We start from the raw sequence: 17,873 nt of genomic DNA on the forward strand, positions 1-17,873 counted from the left end.
CCTGGGTGGCTCAGTCGGTTAAGCGGCCGACTTCGGCTCAGGTCACGATCTCGCGGTCCGTGAGTTCGAGCCCCGCGTTGGGCTCTGTGCTGACCGCTCAGAGCCTGGAGCCTGTTTCAGATGCTGTGTCTCCCTCTCTCTCTGACCCTCCCGTTCATGCTCTGTCTCTCTCTGTCTCAAAAATAAATAAACGTTAAAAAAATTAAAAAAAAAAAAAAAAGAAAAGAAAAAGGATCCCCGGGTCGCTGGGCATCGCAGGGCACCCTGGAGTGGACGCTGGGCGGGAGAGCCCTGTTTGTGGGGCCGTCCTCCCAGCGGGGTGAGTGCTCCACTGAGAGGAAGGCAGCAGGTTCCCTGGGCTCCGTGCCGGCTCATCTGTCGGTTCACCTGCGGGCGGAACACCTAACGGCATCATGGCGAGGACCCCGAGCACTGCTCAGGGCCATTCACCGCTGCTCACCCTGCACCAAGTGACCCGGAGAGCCGGAAAACCTCAACCTGTCCTCAGAATGTCTGGTCGACTCCAGGGGTCTCACGCTCAAGTGCCTTCCAGGGCCAAGCAGGGAACATACATGGGTGAAGAGTGCCAGGTGGGAACCGGCCGGTGCGCAGAGGGCGTGTCCCGGGGAGCAGACAGCCACTCTGACGGCCGCGGCCGCGGCCGCGGCTGTGGCTAGCACTGTGCAGGTGTGCAGGAAAGAGGGCCCGGGGTGACATCACTAATCTCCTGACTTGTCAGGAAGGGCTGAAAAGCCAGACTTCTTTGTACAGTCCCAGCTTTGAAATGCTGTCAAGAAATGCAAAAATTCATAAACCATCATGGGGGCCTGGGGCACCTGGGTGGCTCAGTCAGTTGGGCGTCTGACTCTTGGTTTCAACTCAGGTCATGATCTCCCGGTTTCGTGAGTCTGAGCCCCGCATGAGGCTCTGTGCTGACGATGGGGAGCCTGCTTGGGAGTCTCTCTCCCTCTCTGTCTGCCCCTCCCCCACCGCGTCTGTCTCTCTCAAAATAAATAAACTTAAAAAAAAAAAAAAAAAAAAGGCATCATGGGGGCCAAACAAATCATGCCTGAGGCCCACATCAGGCCCCCAGACCACAAGGGTGCAGACTGTGGCCTAGCAGATGCTGACTGCTCGGACAGAAACCACCTGTATGGTCATCTCATCTCGGTCCGCAGAGCCGAGCGGCCTGGCCGGGCCTCAGTGCCCCACCGTCGTGCACGCCCATCTACGTCACTCCTGGCTCACTCTGAGTCAGCTGAAGGCCCAAAAAATGACCAGAAAGCACAGACTGTCTGAACTCCTGAGCACATCAGAGTAGTGCCACGAAACTCCCAATCCCCAACAGTGCCCTCCCACTTGGGGAGGTGCCCGACCTGGGTTGTGTCCCTGCCTGGCATCCATTCTACAGGGCGAGCTGCGGCTTCGCTGGGAGCAGAGAAGGGCCTGGAGCCTGCCCCTGCCCTCAGGAGAAGGGCTCCCTTCCGGGCTCTCTCACAACGTGGGGAACGAAAGAGATTCCATGCCAAATACTTTAAACAAACGCGAGTACGCCCAGCAGATGGAACAGACGATTCTGGATCCCTGACGCCTACAGATGGCTGGCTTCGGCCGGGTCACCGTGAACAGAACAGCTGCTTCCGCAATCACAAGTCCTGCACAGAACACAGGATTCTGTTTTGATGACTTCTGCGCAAGATATAGAAATGAGAGGGGGGTTTCCTGCCTTTTATTTCAAAATAGCCCGGGACAAATGAAGACTTCTTGTACCATAACAACACATTAAAAGGGAAAGCTCGATGAAGTGGGTTTTCTTAAATGTCAACCCACAGAGCAACCTATTTGTCCGCCTACAGGCCCTGATAAAAATGTTGACTGCGGAGCCTCAGCCAGAGGAGCAAGAGATTTCTTTCAAATGGCAGCACAGTCCATGACTGAGGATAACACCGGCTGTTGAGGACACAGACTCTGGAAAAGACGAACCGGGGTCAGGACCCACGCTCTCAAGGATATGGCTGGAGCTCAGCTCCTTTCCTGTAGAGAGGGGCTAATTACCAACAGCTGATGTGGGACAATCAGAGGAGAACGTACACACAGTGCTTGGCACATAGTAGGTGCTCAACAAAAACTAACTAACCCCCTAAGTAGAAAAACCACCGTAAACTGACTTGCAACAGCATTTTTTTTTTTTTGCACACATGTAAGATCTCCCCCCTCCCCCCCACTTGTGGGTGTTGGGAGGGCAGTGAGCAATTCTGGGCCCAGCCCAACCCGCGGTGCTCTCAGCCCTCCGCTGGCTACGGAAGGAAGGCGCAGGAGACCATCTGGGGAGTGGCTGGCTACAGGCAAGCAGTGTCAGAGGCGGGCATGCAGTCAAGCCTGGCCTTCCGGGGCTATTCTTTTCCTTTTTAAAGCAAGAGACAAAACCTCTCTGTGTGCATTCTCTTAACCCCAACTTCCTCCTTACCGACTGCTTTGGTCGTGCACCTACTCCACAGCTAAATCCACCAGGCTGGTCTGTTTTTCCCCTTTCTTCACACTTGCCCAAGCTTCAGAAAGCTCTTCCCTGTATCTTATTCTTGCATTTTATCAGTTTCCATTCTGGCTACGAAGGGAGCGGGCACCGTGCAAGCTGGGGAGACTCGTGCAGACTCATACACCGACACCCCCAGCTGCTCCCAGGAGAGGACCAGACGCCCGACAACACACAGCATTAGAAACCCCAGAGCAGTCATCCTTGGACCCGGGGCAGCCCAGCAGGAAACCAGCACACAGCTCTCCTCTACACCCAAGAGTCCGGTGGCGTGCACGAAGGCGAGGGAGGGGGCCCTGGCACGGATACGTTATGACTGAGTCCAATGAGCTGGAAACCCATGTTCCCCATATTTGCTTTCCCGTCTCAAAAGGCCTCTGGCCCCGAATTAGCTCCTGAAGAGATTCTTACTCAGAGACTGTCGGCACCAAGCAGGCCAAGGGCTACGGTTCAGCCTCGCTCCACATCAGTCAACCAACTGCCTCGGTGTGGCCGCTAACTGCATTTTAAGGAGAAAGCCGCATGCCACCAGCTAGCTGAGGGAGCCGGGACGCCTCTTCCTTCCTCGAGCTGCACGGGACGCCATTGTGAATGCGCAAAGTGGCTCCTTATCTGTGTCCGTGGAAAACATGGCCATTCCATCTCAGTGTGGTGGGGGCAGGGGTGGGTGGGTGACGGAGACAGGGACGGGCCAGGCACCCAAGAGCGGATGAGGCCACCAGCCCAGGTGAGCCAGGGAGTGGAGAAAGGAGCTGGGGTCACAGGCTAGAGAGGGGCAGGGCTGAGGGGGATCCTCAGACAGCAGCTGGTCACTGATGCTCAGGCTCTGTGGCCTGGGCAGTCTGGGCGGCTTGCCCGTGGTCAGACAGCAGTCTGGGGGGTGGGGGGACAGCTTCTTCTGAACCCAGGTTCCCTCCGTCCGTATCACACACTTCTCTACCACGTCTGAGTCTGCGAACTCACTTTCAATTCCGCGTTTTGGGGGCCAGGAAAGGCCAGGGGTTCTTTCTCTCCCTGGGACGCCTCCTCTACACCTTTGATTCTCTCAGGTTTGGCTTTTCCGCACACCAGGGAACGGTGCGGCGCACGTCCCTCCGACGGAATTTTCTGTGATGGTGGCAGTGGTTCATACCTGCCCTGTCCAATAGGACTCTAAACAGGTGCACGCAGCCTCTGAGCACTTGACGTGTGGCCAGTGTGGCTGAAGTTCTGAGTTTTTCGTTCCACTGAGGCTCAATGAATCTCAATAACCGTATGATTTTGTCAATTATACCGCAACGAAGCCGAAAAACATTGAAACATCTGTATGTGGCTACTGGCTACTAAGAGGACAGGGTATACAGCATCCATACAGAGAAGAGCCAGCCCGCTGTTCCCGTAAAAGGCAGGTAGTAAATACTTAAGCCTTTGTAGACCGTATGGTCTCTGTCGCCACCACCCAACTCTGCTGTCGGAGCGTGAAGGCAGCCATCGACACTGCAAACACAAACGGGCATGGCTGTGTGCCAGTCAAATTTTACTTACAAGAGCAGGCAGCAGGCCAGATGTGGCCCGTGGGCTTAGTTTGCCAACCTCTAATAAAGATTAGAGAGCCGGGCGTTCAAACCCCAGGGCTACTGCCCACCAGCAGAATGAACGTGGGCATCTGTACCTGGTGAAACCTCGATTTCTTCGTCTATAAAGAGGGAACCATCATGGCGCCCACTTCTGACGTTGGACGTGAGGACCAAGTGAGGTGCCCGTAACGCGCTTAGCACGATGCCTGCAAGGAGGGGGCGTTCGAAAAGGACTTGCGAGGGGCGCCTGGGTGGCTCCGTCGGCTGGGCGTCCGACTTCGGCTCAGGTCGTAATCTTGCAGCTCACGAGTTCGAGCCCCGCGTCGGGCTCTGTGCCGCCAGCTCGGAGCCTGGAGCCTGCTTCCGATTCTGGGTCTCCCTCGCTCTCTCACTGCCCCTCCCCCACTCATGCTCTGGTCTCTCTGTCTCTCTCTGAGAAATAAACATTTAAAATAAAAGTAAAAAACAAAAAAAAAAGTACTCGCGAGGTGAAGAGAAGCCGGATACGAACTGGGGGCTCTGACGTCAGCCTCCTATGTATCCCTCCCCACCCTGTGAAATAGACACAGCTAGTCCCAGTCCACAGGGAAGTTAAGTGGCTGGTTCCAAGTCAAGTGCAATAAAACGGCAGGACTAGAACCCAGGGCTCCCATATCCTTATTCCGTGCCCTCGTCTCTCCTCCGCGGAGGCTTTTCTAGCATCAGCCTGCCTGGGCTCCTGGGTACCGGCCTGCACGGTAAGAGGCTCACTCCTCTCTGAAGGAAATCCTCAAGAAAAAACAAAGTAGGCAATTGCTTAAGGGCTTTCAGATGCTGTTCTCACCTGGTTCCTGTCCTGTCCACCACTCTGGAGCCCTGGTCACCTCTAGCGACCAGGGACCCCTCACCTAAGGCTGCCGATCACTGGCACCCCACAAGATGCGCTCCCAGGGTGGCCCCTCTGTACTGTGCGCTGGGGCGGAGTGGGGCTCCGGGTGCCACACGCGACAATCCCTGTCGCCCTTCACAGCGCTGCCTCCCTACGAGTTCTCCAAAATGGCAAGACACTCCCCCAGCTCTGCTGACGGGGCCACAAAGAGACGCCCTTCTGCGCTTCCTTGCGGGGCTGCAGGAGGTCCACGTGAACGCAGCGACATACCCTTCCTCCTGCCTTCGGGATGAAGCCCCGCCCCTGACGTCTTCTCCCCCATCTCCTTAGTGGGGTGCGCCAGGGTCATTCCCAAGCAGAGGGCACTCGGGATCACGGTCTTCTCCTCCGGGGCCCTAAGACACCACCGGCCGCGACCCCCACACTGGTGGTTGGGCCGAAACCTGGGCAGAGGCCAAATGAGCAATGGGCCCAACCTGATGGGGGTTCAAGCCCCTGGGCCCCCAGCTCTCTCCTTCTGCCACAGCTAGGAGCTGGAAATTAGGCCCTAGTGCCCCCCCCAGGAGCACCCAAAGCCCAGCCGTGCCACTCACTGCCTTCCATGAGGGGCGTCACCGGGTCTCCCTGAGGCCCCACAGATCACCCAGAAAAAGACAGAAGCAGCTTGCTAGGTCATTCTCTCACAGGTGCAGGGGAAGGGCTGGCCCAGGCATCTTCACGTGGGTTCAAAGCCCAGCAGGACACCTGCAGCCTCAGTCACCGCTCAGGCACCCGTGGAGCAGCCAGGAGGCCGACCGTGCTCTGACGTGGCACCGTGGTCGCTGGGGCCCTGGGCTGCGTCTCAGAGCACCAATGCCCTGGGAGTCTTTTCTGTAATGCTCGGGGACGTGCCTGAACCTCACACAAGTTTGGAAAACAGACTGGCTTTTAAGGCAAGTCAGAAACCGTTCACCGGCAGACCATCGCCCCCTCGGCAGCCGGGGAGTTGGACCCACCAGGCGGGACCCCTATTCCCAGCACGTGGCTCTTCTGCTCCAGGTCACAGGTCACCTTGCGGCCTACTTGGCCTCGGCCGGGCCCGACCTCTCGTCTACTTTTCTTTCTAATAGGTGCGGGTGTCTGCTAACCTCCCCGGGCACGAGAAGAAGAACAGGGAGGTTTGCTGCCAAAATTAAGGTTTATTTAAAGCTAACTTCTCTTCTCAGGACTGAACGCTGATGAGCAAAAACCCTACGGGGCTTAGAAGAGACACCCCAAAAGCCGAGATGGGCTGCTGGCCTGCCTGCCCTCGCCGGCTCATTATTTTCCTTAATTCTCCTCCTCTGGGTCTGAGTCACGTGCCGCACAGTCAACGGGGCCTGGAATCCAGGCTGGCATCTGAGGGTGTGGAGGCCACAGGAGCACCAGGCGCCAGAAGTCAGGTGACCCAGGCAGAACATTCTCGCGTGTTTGTGTCAGCAACTCCCCCACCCTGGACAACACCGGAGAGCACATGCCATGACAGAGCCCAAAGGGCACTGAAGCTCCTTTTTCAAATCGCACCGACATGGTTACTTGTTTCCATCAAGGTGGGGGGTGGGGGGGGCGGACAAAGATAGTTTTACACTGAATCGGATGTTTTCAACTCCGCCAACGCCAAAGGCTTTTGTCCGTTTTGATTTCTTTAGTTCCAGTGCAGGCACAGGCAAGACACGTTGGAAGTTCTTGGGAATCTCAAGGGTCCCCGCTGAAAGCGAGAGCTCACACTAAAACTGAACAAAGCCCACATCCCTCTGGCCATCAAGAAGGCACTTGATGAAAGTTCCACGTATCGGGGGCTCATCTTGTGCCCTCCAAGGAGGTCACTCCAAGGTCAAAAGGACTAGGCCCCAGGGCAGTCTCCCTGGAAGGCGGCCCCAAGTGAGGACTGTTGAAGGCTGTTCTCCCCTTTCCAGGTGGTGACCGACCAACAGCTATGCCCTCTGGCCTTCGCCCGCCCTGGTTCAACATCCCTCTCGCAGCTCAGTCAGCCGGCTCCCAGTTGTCTGCTCCAACCCAACCTGCGCCCCCAAACGCTGAGCCTCCAGAAGTACAGCATCGATATATGGCTCCCTGCTCCCAGCCCTCGAGATAAAGGCGGGACTCCTTTGCTTTGCACCTGCTGCCATCCTGACCTTGACCAGTTTAAGCCAACAAGTTCTTCTCACCCAGGCGCCCAGGTCCGGGTGACTGTCCACCACCTGCCGTTCCCCCCAAGGGCCCCACGGTCGGCATCATGCTTCCATGCCTCCACACTCACCTCTCCCTGCTCTGGAACATCTCCTGTCCCCCATCCTTCACCTGTCTCAACTCCTGCTCATTCTTCAAGACCCAGGGAGCCTTTCTACCCTCCTCCCCTTGGCTTGGTTTAAATGACTTTCCTGTGACTCCCACGGAACTGTGGTTCCCCGGTGCCCTGTGCACACACATCTCCATCACACTTAGTACCCTCTGTCCGGCACGTAGTAGGAGCTCAATCAAAACAACTGCTGTCTGTGGGGGCGCCCGGCTGTCCGAGTCAGAAGAGCTTGTGACTCTTGATCTCAGGGTCGTGAGTTCAAGCCTCACGTTGAGGGTAGAGATTACTAAAAATAAAATAATTAAAAACAACAACTGCCGTCTCACTGTCCGTTACACAAGCCCGTGAGCTCTGCAAAAACAGGAACACGCTTTACTCATCTCTGAATTCTTCAGGGCCTGACACACACAGTGGGCGTTTACTAAATACTGACTGACTGCGTTGTGCCTGGGGGACCACCAGGATGGCAGAGAGTCCTGTGGTCACGGCAGGAACAATGACACATCTGAAGGGGCAAAGAGGGTGAGGAAACGAGTTCTGTCGCATCCACCAAGACCAGAGGCCTTAGTTATTACCTCCCTCACACAGAGCCCCACAGTCACAAAGCTCCATGATGCCAAGAAGAGGGTCTGTGTCAAGGCCAGCTGAGCCCAGTCACTTTGGTGGGTCCTCTGCAGGGGGCTCTCCAAGGCCAGCCCCAACTACCTATGCCGGCCTCTGAGGGGAAGGGGCTGCTGCCCCTTGGAGTCAGGGCCCCTGCCCAGAACCCCGTAAATAATACCAAGCCTTCCCACTCCAGTACAACGGGGTCTCCCTCAAAGCTGCCCAAAGTCCAGTAGGCAATCTCACATGCCAAGACGGTCCACCCTGTTCACCCCGCAGGATGCCAGGCTGGGGCTGACGAGGTGTAATGCTCAGAAGACACGTGGGCGGAGACCGTCGGGAATCATCGGCTTGCGCCAAGAGAAGCCCAGTGACCACTGAAGAGGGTAAAGGCTGTTCTCTCTGTCAGCTGGGTCAAGGGCTTGGTTCAAAAACTTGGGACGAGCTTAGATGAGCTCTCGCTCCTGGAGGGATGGCCGGTCGTGTTCAGGCGGCGCAGGGGTCCAGAGTCAACTGGAATCACACGCCAGGGGTCAGCAAGAGGCGGCCCCGCTGGGGGGCGAACACCCCCAGCAGTGACACTATGCCCTGCACCATGCTGCATGCAGCTGTGAAGGCAGCTTGTGGACGTGAAAGAGGGGACAAGACCAAATAACGACATCAGCTGCAAAGAATCCAGAGTGGATCTAAGAAGGGGGTAAAGGCGCCTCCCACTCAGTCCAGAGGTGAGCAACCCTGGAGGCCTGCAAGGGGCACCCTCACACTCAGAGGCTGGCGAGAACACAGCCCCGGTCCTGAGGCCGCACTGCAACGCTTACGCCAACTTACTTTTCCACGTTTAGGACCAAAGTCGGTCACTTTTGGTAAACAGAGATTTTGTTTCCTAAAGAGAAAGCTTAAGAGATTTCACCAGTCTTAACTCTTGTTAAGAAACACACTGCAGACTAAATTATAACACATGCCTTCAACCCTTCCTCCTGAAAAACTCCCAAGATGCCTCAAGAATGGAGAATGCTGGGTGACGAAAGCCTCTACCCACCCCCATCTGGGCCCTCCAGCCGAGCTCAGCTCTGTGCTTCGTCCTGTCACCCACTGAGACCATGAGGACAACTGTCCTTGTCTTCCCCTTGCCCTCCCAGCCCTCCACCTGTCCTCCCAACAGCACGCGCCCGCCACAGGCCGCACAGGATGCTCACTAACACGTGCTGGGCTCTACGGGTCTCCACCCATGGTCTCACTCAGCGTCCCCCACCCGCAGGTCGGGTGCTGTCGGCATGGCCATCGTCCAGATGAGGGAACCCAGGCTGGGAGACACAGTCACGGGCCCAAGGGCAGATGGTCAACAAAGGGCAGACGTGGGATCTGAACCCCGGCACCGATTCCAGAGCGCAGCGCTGCCCTCGCCCCAAGTGACACAGACCTGGGTGCCGCCCTCGCTCTGCCCGAAGCTCCTCTGCGGTCCGTCCCCGGCTGCAAGGCGGCCTGCCCCGGACTCTGCCTGGAAGAACTTGTGCCCTGTGGGCCGATATGCATCTGCTACCTTGTGTCCCTCCACGCGGCACCACGCCCTTCGAGGGGGCTTCTCAGACAGGCTCTTAACGGCTCCTTAAAAGGCTGGGAGGCAGGGCCAGCAAGATGAGAAATCCGGGCCCAGAGGGTCACATCGCAAACCAGTCCAGCGAGCAAGGAGCCTTCGCAGGAGGGTGGCCCCCCCCCCCGGACTATACCACGGGGGCCCCCACATCCCACACCCTCTCTGGAGCCTCAGAACCACAGACACGCCCCCCCTGCCCCCCACCCCCGGACACGACCCCTTCTCCTCACCCAGAGCGTGGAGGTGGCCGGCTATGGAGGACTCGGTCCTTCCACCTCCAAGCATGCAGACAGGCTGCTCCCAGCCGGCAGATGGCACCTCCCTCCGCTCCCAGGCCCCCGGCCAACGTGAATGCCAGAGCGAGGGGAATTCCAGGCGCGGCCGAGGCCTCTCCCAGCTGGGCCTTGTCCGTCAGGGCACTTCAGCCAGAGGGCCGCTGGGAGGAGGGTGGCCTCCCCAAGCAGGAGCACTGGACCCACACGAAGCCACCTCCTCTATCCAGGGCACTGCCGGAACCACCGGGATGCAGAGAGGCCCCGGCCGGGCCCTGCTGTCCAGAAAGGAGCCCCTGGGCCACCCGAGCCCCTCCTGAAAGTAGCAGCACAGCACCCAGGCAGTAACGGCCGGGGAACAGCCCCCAGCACGACGCGCCCGGCTTACGGCAGGGACCGCACCGCCTTTCCACCGAGGCAGGCGCTGGACGAAGAGCGAACGCGGCATGGTGGCGAGAATGCGGGACTGGAGCCAGCCAGGATGAGCTGAGATCCCACTGCCCCTCTGGCTCCGGGGGGGATAGTGTCTCCAGCAAGGGACAGAGCAAGCCCCTCAGCCGCAGGCTGCCCGGGGGATCAAATAAACTCATGAAGTGGAGTGCCCAGCGCCCCCTCGGGACGCTCAGCACGTGCCCGGTCAGCGCCGACTACGTGAACGCAAGCGTCACGGGCTCCCTCTTCCCACCTCATTAGGCCCAAACCCAGCTCCTAGCACGGGAGAAAGGGCCCTTATTTACCACCATTACCAGGGCCCAGAAGAGAAGGTGGACAAACCTTGGCCAAAGCAACCAAAACCCTTTTCATCAAGTTCAAGGTTTTAGGACTTTTCCGTCGGGAGTCCGTTTCCCCCGCTAGGGGTTTATATACCGAGCCTACCCTTTGAGCAACCTAAGGGATCCCTGCTGAGTAGGCACCAGGGAAGGAAATTACAAATGGGACGGACTGTTGAAGTGGGCCACGGGCCACGGATGGCCTGTTTCACTGGCCTGAACTCTGAACCAGGACTCCTCTGTCTGCCGGTCTGTGCTACATACAGCACGCCATCCCGCAAGCAAGGCTGTGCTTCAAAGTCTCTCAGCAGAGAACACAGCCCTGGAGCAGGGGACCCAGAAGCCAAAGGTTCCCGTTCCTCTGTGCGCCAGCCGCGTGACCTGGGGAAAGTCACCGCACCTGTTGGGGGGGGGGGGGGGCTGGATTTCTCCTCCGTAAGGTAACAAGCAGGTGAGAGAAGTCCGTGCTCTCTTCAGCCCCTGGTCACTCTAGACGTAATTCTACGACACCTAATTCCAAGTATGCCTGCAAGAGGACAGGTTCTGAGCAGTCAGGTGCAACCAGGCGGCCGGAGAGCGTGACAGTCGCGGCCAACGCAGGTGGAAAGGACCAGCTCCTCATCGAGAATCAACCACGAGGCACACGGGACCCAAACTGCGCCTTCCCTCCCCTATGCCCCGGAGGGACACCATGTGTCAAAGCTGCAGAAGGGACAAGAAGCTGAAAAGACCAGCAAAGATGGCGGGGAGGCAGGGCCCGCCTGAGAACTGGTCCGAGGCAGCCAGCTGAACACAACCTGCCCTCTTCCTTCCACAAAGAAGGCAGCTCAGAGGGGTTGTGGCTGAATCCCGCTCGCGGGGAGGCACGCCCAAGACTTGGCCCAACAGAAATGGGAACTAACCCGATGATGTCTACAGCAGGCGCTTCGCCCAGACATGGGTACCTTTCAGATCCTCCTTCACTGAGATATGGCAGCAACAGAAAATTCCAGTAGGTTTATTCCACTCCCGAAGAGGAAGGTCCCTGAGGGAAGCGTGGGGTCTATCCCAGCCCACATCCCTCCTTCGGATTGCACAACAGGATCAACTCACAAGTTTCAAAGACACCAACGTGGAGGGCACCTGGGTGGCTCAGTCGGTTAAGCGTCCAACGTCAGCGCAGGTCACGATCGCACAGTCTGTGGGTTCGAGCCCCGCATCGGGCTCTGTGCTGAGGGCTCAGAGCCTGGAGCCTGCTTCAGATTCTGTGTCTCCCTCCCTGTCTCTCTGCTCCTCCCCCACTCGTGCTCTGTCTCCCACTCTCTCTCTCTCAAAAATAAACACTAAAACAAAATTTGTTTTAACACCGAGGTTGAGCCTTCTCTCCAAGATTCTGATGTGACTGGTCCTGGATACAGCGTGGGCACTGGGATTTTTTTTTCTTTCGTAAATCGCTCTCCAGGTGATTCTAATGTGCAGCTAAGGTGGAGGTTGACGGCTCTAGAGTCTAGAAACTCTGCACAGAGGCCCCGGCCATTTCCCACAAACTTTTTAGGGCAGCAGATCCAGCCAGGCAGGTCTTGCTGGAGACAGGATGCTCACACCATCCCCCGGCCCCCAACCCAGGATCAACCTGTGACGAGCCATGTGTCTGAGACAGAACACAGGGCCTCTGCCCAGCCCTGGCTGGGATGTACCAAGTTCCCACACACTGAAGGCCGCACAATTGGGTTCAGTTATTTGCTTACTTTAGGCATGTAAACAAAACGTGATATTATACAAATCTGGGGTGGCAAGCACCACAAAATCGTTTACTTTGAGAGAGCTGAATTACAAACGCAGAGAAAAAAAAAAAAAAAATGCCGAAATCCCTTTTAAACAATCTCTTTGAATAGGAAACAGAATCCGAATAGATGGTGATACCTCTTCTGGGCTGACAGATTTATTTCCCATTTCCCCTAGAAGGTCACTGGGAATAATTACATTTTCTTGTGAATCTGTCTTTCGTAAGGATGAAGCAAAATATTTCAATCTTCCCAACTGAGGCACTGCCATTGGTCCTGTGATAGAACTAGAATCCAAGCCCCCCCACCCCTTTACAATTTTTTTAAAAGCTGTAGGAAAAGGAGGGGCACGGCAAAGAGGGGGGGTCAGAATTGCTGAGTTTCCCTGTGGTGTTAACAAGACTAAGCAAAATTTATGCTTTGAGATAAAACAGAACTGATGCCTCTATCTTAGGAAGGCACCAACCAACAGCATGCTTGTGGAAAACAACCAGGCTCTGAAGAGACACAGACCCCGACAGAACTACGACCCTCTCCGGCCCAGAAGCTGTGCGGCCTCCGGCCAGTTACTTGGCCTCTCTGAGCCTCAATTCCTTCAGCTGTGACTGCAGGAATGCTTTGAAAACTGGAGAGCGTATGCAACGCCTCTGGCCCAGGGTAGGCCTTCAATACCCAGTGGGCACCGCTATTATTCTTGGAACAATCCACACCCATTTCGGCTGAAGCCTGCTGCGCCCAACTTTTCATGGTCCGGAATCCTGGGAACTAGGGAACCATATTACACGAGTGCAGGAGGAGAATCTGTTTCTTTGTTCCACGAGCCTAAGGAAAAGAGCGAGAGCAGTCAGGAGTTGGCCTGCCCCCCTCCCGCCCCCATTCTGGGGTCAAATGGGCTCTTTAGCGACAGAATTTGCTTTCACTTCCTGAGAGTGGCCCCCATGGAAAAAGTGCCCCCAGGAACTACAGATGCCTAAGGGGCACCGTTGTTTCTTTCCGAGATATCCCCGGCACGGTCTGGCCAAACTGCCCCCGCCGCACCCCCACCCCTTGCAAAAGACAGCTTCCCGTGCAGCCCCCCGCAGCAGGAGAGGAGGAGAACCGTTAAAGAAGCTGGGGGTGCCTGTCACACTTCTCCATAACCCCTGACGTGATGTGAAATTCTACAAGGTGGACCCTTTGAAATGCAAAATCTTCCAGAGTCCTTCAAATGTGTTTTTATTTTCTCGGGTTCCTAAGGCTGCTTTCAGACCCACCCATCAGTATTCCCCCCTCCCCTCCATCACCCACATTTAACAAAAAAAGAAGAAGAAGAAAAGGAGAAGGTGGTGGTGGCTGCGGCAAAGACGTCTCTGTTTTGTTGTTGTTTTTTTTTAAAAAGCTCAAGTATCTCCAGTCGATGCAAGGAAGAAAAAAAAAAAGAAATCTTGTCCTCAGCTCCAGCCTCCTCACTTCCCTTCTCCAAGACACCCTGAAGCCAAGTTTCTCCCTGGAAGATTTCCTCCCGTCCGTCCGAACCAGCTCCGCACGAACTCTGCTGCTGCTTCGGATCCCAGAGAGCTTTCTTAGATCAAGAATCCCGGTGCCCTCCGACCCGAGTTCGGGAAGGTTAAGGCAGGCACCACCAGACCACAACCCACAATTTTTGGAGCCCTAGCCTTGATCCAAAACCGTGTGCACAGGAGGTTTGGATTAAACATCAAAGAAGAAATTACCTTAAAACAAAGTTGTTTGGCAAAGAAAATTGCTTCGCCATAAGAAGAACCCTAGGGAATGGTAAATTGCTTTTGAATATAGACTTTTCAGTGGCGCGGTCATTAATCATGTTAATGTAAACTGCGCTAAAACAAAAATTTTCTAAGCAAGTCTCCGGGCACATCAGTGTATCTAAGCCTCGGGGGTTTGTTTCCAAAGCTCACATCCCAGCACGCAATGAAACTGCTGTTAATGGGGTCAGCTATTACAGTGCAGTCCCCGACCCTGGGCCATAATAAAGGTGACTCAGCCATGTAGAAAGAACCCTCATAAAGTTAGGCAGGAAACAAACACAGAAATTAATCAGAGGAGGAGAGGCAATGATTTTGGAAAGTGTATTCACGGGGCAAGTTTAAACAGCGACTCTCCCTGGATGATCAGACATTTCAGAGAGCAGTTGAGGGAGGCCAGTCAACATTCCTTGCAGCGCTCAAGTCCCCCGGCCAGGCCCTGTTTCGTAGGGTGCAGGGCAGGGCAGCAGCTGGACAAGACAAGGAGGAGTGTGGAGCCCAGCAGAGTTAAGCTGGCGGAGCCCAGCCAGAACGGGCCATGTGCTTCGTGTTGGCAACAAACTGGTTCTTTCAAGAAAGGAAGGGTCTGACAAAAACGACAGCTGCAGCGAAGCAAGCAGCTCAGAGGCAAAAGCCTCGAAAAAAGCCCCAGGTTTAGGAGTCTCCCCTCAAGACAAAAAACAAACAAACAAACAAAAAATCATCTTTGGGGTTTTGCAAGGGCTAGTTCATCTAGTAACGTGTCCCCCTTGCTGGATCAATTAAAGAGAGCCCCTCCACATCTGGTTTCCATCTAAAACCGAAACTTGTATTATCAGCATATTACATAACAAATTATGCCTGCAGGTTTCTTTTATTACACATCAGAGAGGTGTGTGTGGTAGGGCTCATGACGGCAGTGGTGCTGACCTGCCTGTTTGCTTATATCAGGTTTGGTTTTGTTTTTGTCTTTTTTTTTTTTAAGGGCAAGAACGAAAAGTTTCCGTGCAGTATGCAATTCAAAAAAAGTCGCACGGCCGGGACACAACATCGGCTGAACAGTCCGCCAGTGGGTCCGGCTCTCGGTCTCCGGGACCCACCACCGCACCAAGCAGTGGGTGAGAAGGACGTACTGTTTAAAGAGCACGGCAAAGACATACCAGCCTGCTCCCAGGCGTCCCCTGCTGCCAGCTCCCAGAGTGTACCGGGGTGTCTGGTCTCCAGTCTCCAGCAGGGGAAGAGAGCTGGCTAGCCCTTCCCAACCCTTCCACCATTGGTCAGGCGCCTGCCCGCTGAACCCGCTTAAAGGACACGCAGCCCATCAGGCTTCCACAGAACTGGGGGGGGAGGAATGGAGGCCAGGTGACAGTGAAGTCATCAACAGGGGGACAGAGAGAGGTGACAGGTGTGGAGAGAAAGAGCTTAAGAAATAACAACGGGGCTTCCCGTAGGATGTCAACGAAGGAGAGCCACCACGAACCCTCTAAGGTATCTTAACGTAAAGGTCTTCCTAAAAGAACTTTAAGAACTTCCAAAACACTACTACGTGTGCGACATATCCTAAATTGAAAACAGAAGGGAGAAACTGACTGAAAACACTATCAATCACAATCGTGGAGCACTCGTGCTGCCAGCCTTAGGAATTCAAGTCCACTTCTAGAGCAGACAATACTAACTTTTATTTAAAACTGGTCTTCAACGTTAAAAGGGTCACGTTATCAACATCACATTCTCAGGGGAAAATAAGAAGTCCTTGGGCAAAATGATCTGAAGCGGTCTTAAAACCACCTTCTTCTCTAGAGGGGCATTTGGGGAAAAAACACACCTGCCCCAAGCCCCTCCTTAGTTTCCTAGACTGGAACAGCGCCCTGGGAGCTGGATGGCCGCATGCTCCTGGGTCTGCAGGACCGCTGGCAGCATGCAGACCCTAGCCAAGTGCAGACCCTGGGTCGAGGGCCACAAGTCCTGCACTTAGAACACAAACCTTCTCCCACTAACAGGGGCCTGTCAACGGGAGGTAGCTGTTTCTGGTTTTTTATCTAGCTGTCGCCAGTTAAGGGATGGGGGTTGGGGGCGGGGAAACAAAACCCCGCAGATCTGCAATTCAGTATCAAAACTGTAACTGAGACAAGTCACCGCTAAGTGGATAAATTAAAATGAAACCAAAACCTGGCCAAGTCCCGAACAGTGAGTTTCACCAGGTCTACTAACTCCATTCCCTCCCAAGTCCTCAGACCAGGTGACATCCTTCAACGGAGTCTAGGATCTGGAGCAAGGAGGGATCCCCTTCCAGCCTGTGGGAAGTGCTGGGAACACATATGCTAGTATGTCATTTGGAAGTCTGCTAATGCGTTGTAGGCAGCACAAGACGCTTGCCTGGCTTCCCAGGCCAATAAACAATGCCATTCCAACTCCTGCAGCAGTCAATAGAAAACACTCCCTTGTCTCCGCCATCCAACAATTCAACAAACATTTGTTCCTGTGGAACAACCGTCAGCCTGCCTCCATCTGCACCCGCTCCGGCAAGGCAAGCGCGGCGGCGGAGGCGGCGGCGGCGGCGGCACCAATGCCCTGCCCCAGGGTCCCGGCCCGTGAAGCAGCCCTCCGCAGGGGCCACTCACCCAACACCACCGAGTCCGGAGACGGTAACGTATGGAAGACTCGGAGTGTGGCCTATAGGAGGCAGAATCCCATTCATCAAATGCTGCAAAGAGCCGTTCTTTGTTCACCATCGTACGAAGTACAGTACGTGTTAATGAACCCGGGCGGTCAGATGGAGGGAGCCCGGCTTCGGGGGGCTTCCGGGGGCGAAGGACCCGTGCAAGCTAGCTCGCACGACTCGCCCGTGCTCCGCCGCTCTGTCCCGCGCCTCGAGCATTGTTCCCCAAGTCTGCAGGCGGGGGTGGGGAGCTGGGGGTGCCCGAGAAGTCCCCTTGGGGCAATGCACACCGAGGGCCCTCCCCGGATTCTAGGTGTCCTCGCCTCCTTCGTCCCTGCCCCACCAAGAGAAACTCCCAGCGGGAAAGCTGACTCCCACAGGCTTGCAAATGAAGGACTGGCAAAAATGTGACTCGACCAGTGTGCCCGTGCCGGACGGCCCTTCTCGCCATGTGCAAAGCCACGCCGGCGCCCCCCCCCCCCCCCCCCCCCCCCCCCGCTCCGCAAACCCCCGCCGCGGCCACCCCGCGGGCTTCCCCAGCCGGGAGCAGAACTCGCCCCCTCACCCCCCACTGCGACCGCCCCGGCCGGTCCAGCAGCCACGGAGCCCGCCGCGGGGCGTCCGCATCCCGGGGGTGGCGGACCCAAACTTCCGCGAACAAAAGAGTTGTCTGCAAACGGTGCGGGAACTTCGGGGTTAGCAGGGGCGCTCGGGTCCCGGGTCCCGGCGCCTTCGCCGCTGGCGCCAGCCAGGGCTCAACTTGAGACGCGGAGAGGAGCACACCCCCGGGCGCAGCCGGCCCCGCACCCGCCCCGGGGAAGCGCAGACTTTTCCGCAGGGGCCGGGCTGGCTCGTTCCCCCGGCGGCGCTCTGACAAGTCTCACGCCTGCACCAGAGACGACACTCAGCACCCCGAGAAACCGCCCGAACCAACCCGAAGACAAGGCGGAAAAAAGGAAACCAGCAACATAAAAAAAAAAAAAAAAAAAAAAAAGAATAACAATTTAAAAATCTTAAAAGGGCAAGCCCAGCACACGCGAGAGCAGGGTCCCTCCAGCCGCCGGCTGCGGCGCACACGGCAGGGACCTCCGCTCGGGACCGGCCCCTCGGCCGCCACCGCCGCCGCGCGGCCCGGGGTCGCTTACTGTGCGCGGCGGGGCGCTCCGAGCGCGGGCCCCGCGCCGTCGCCGCCGGCG

The 17,873-nt window shown here is 56.4% G+C and overlaps 1 protein-coding gene across 1 annotated transcript in view; it reads right to left on the reverse strand.

The window, feature by feature from the left end:
- The window catches only part of EEF1AKMT2 (EEF1A lysine methyltransferase 2), a 70,856-nt gene that overhangs the window by 19,707 nt on the left and 33,276 nt on the right, over window positions 1-17,873 (reverse strand). The gene's annotated exons all lie outside the window — the stretch shown is intronic.

Source organism: Panthera uncia, chromosome D2, assembly GCF_023721935.1.
Source record: "Panthera uncia isolate 11264 chromosome D2, Puncia_PCG_1.0, whole genome shotgun sequence".
In the NCBI taxonomy this organism is placed as follows: Eukaryota; Metazoa; Chordata; class Mammalia; order Carnivora; family Felidae; genus Panthera; species Panthera uncia.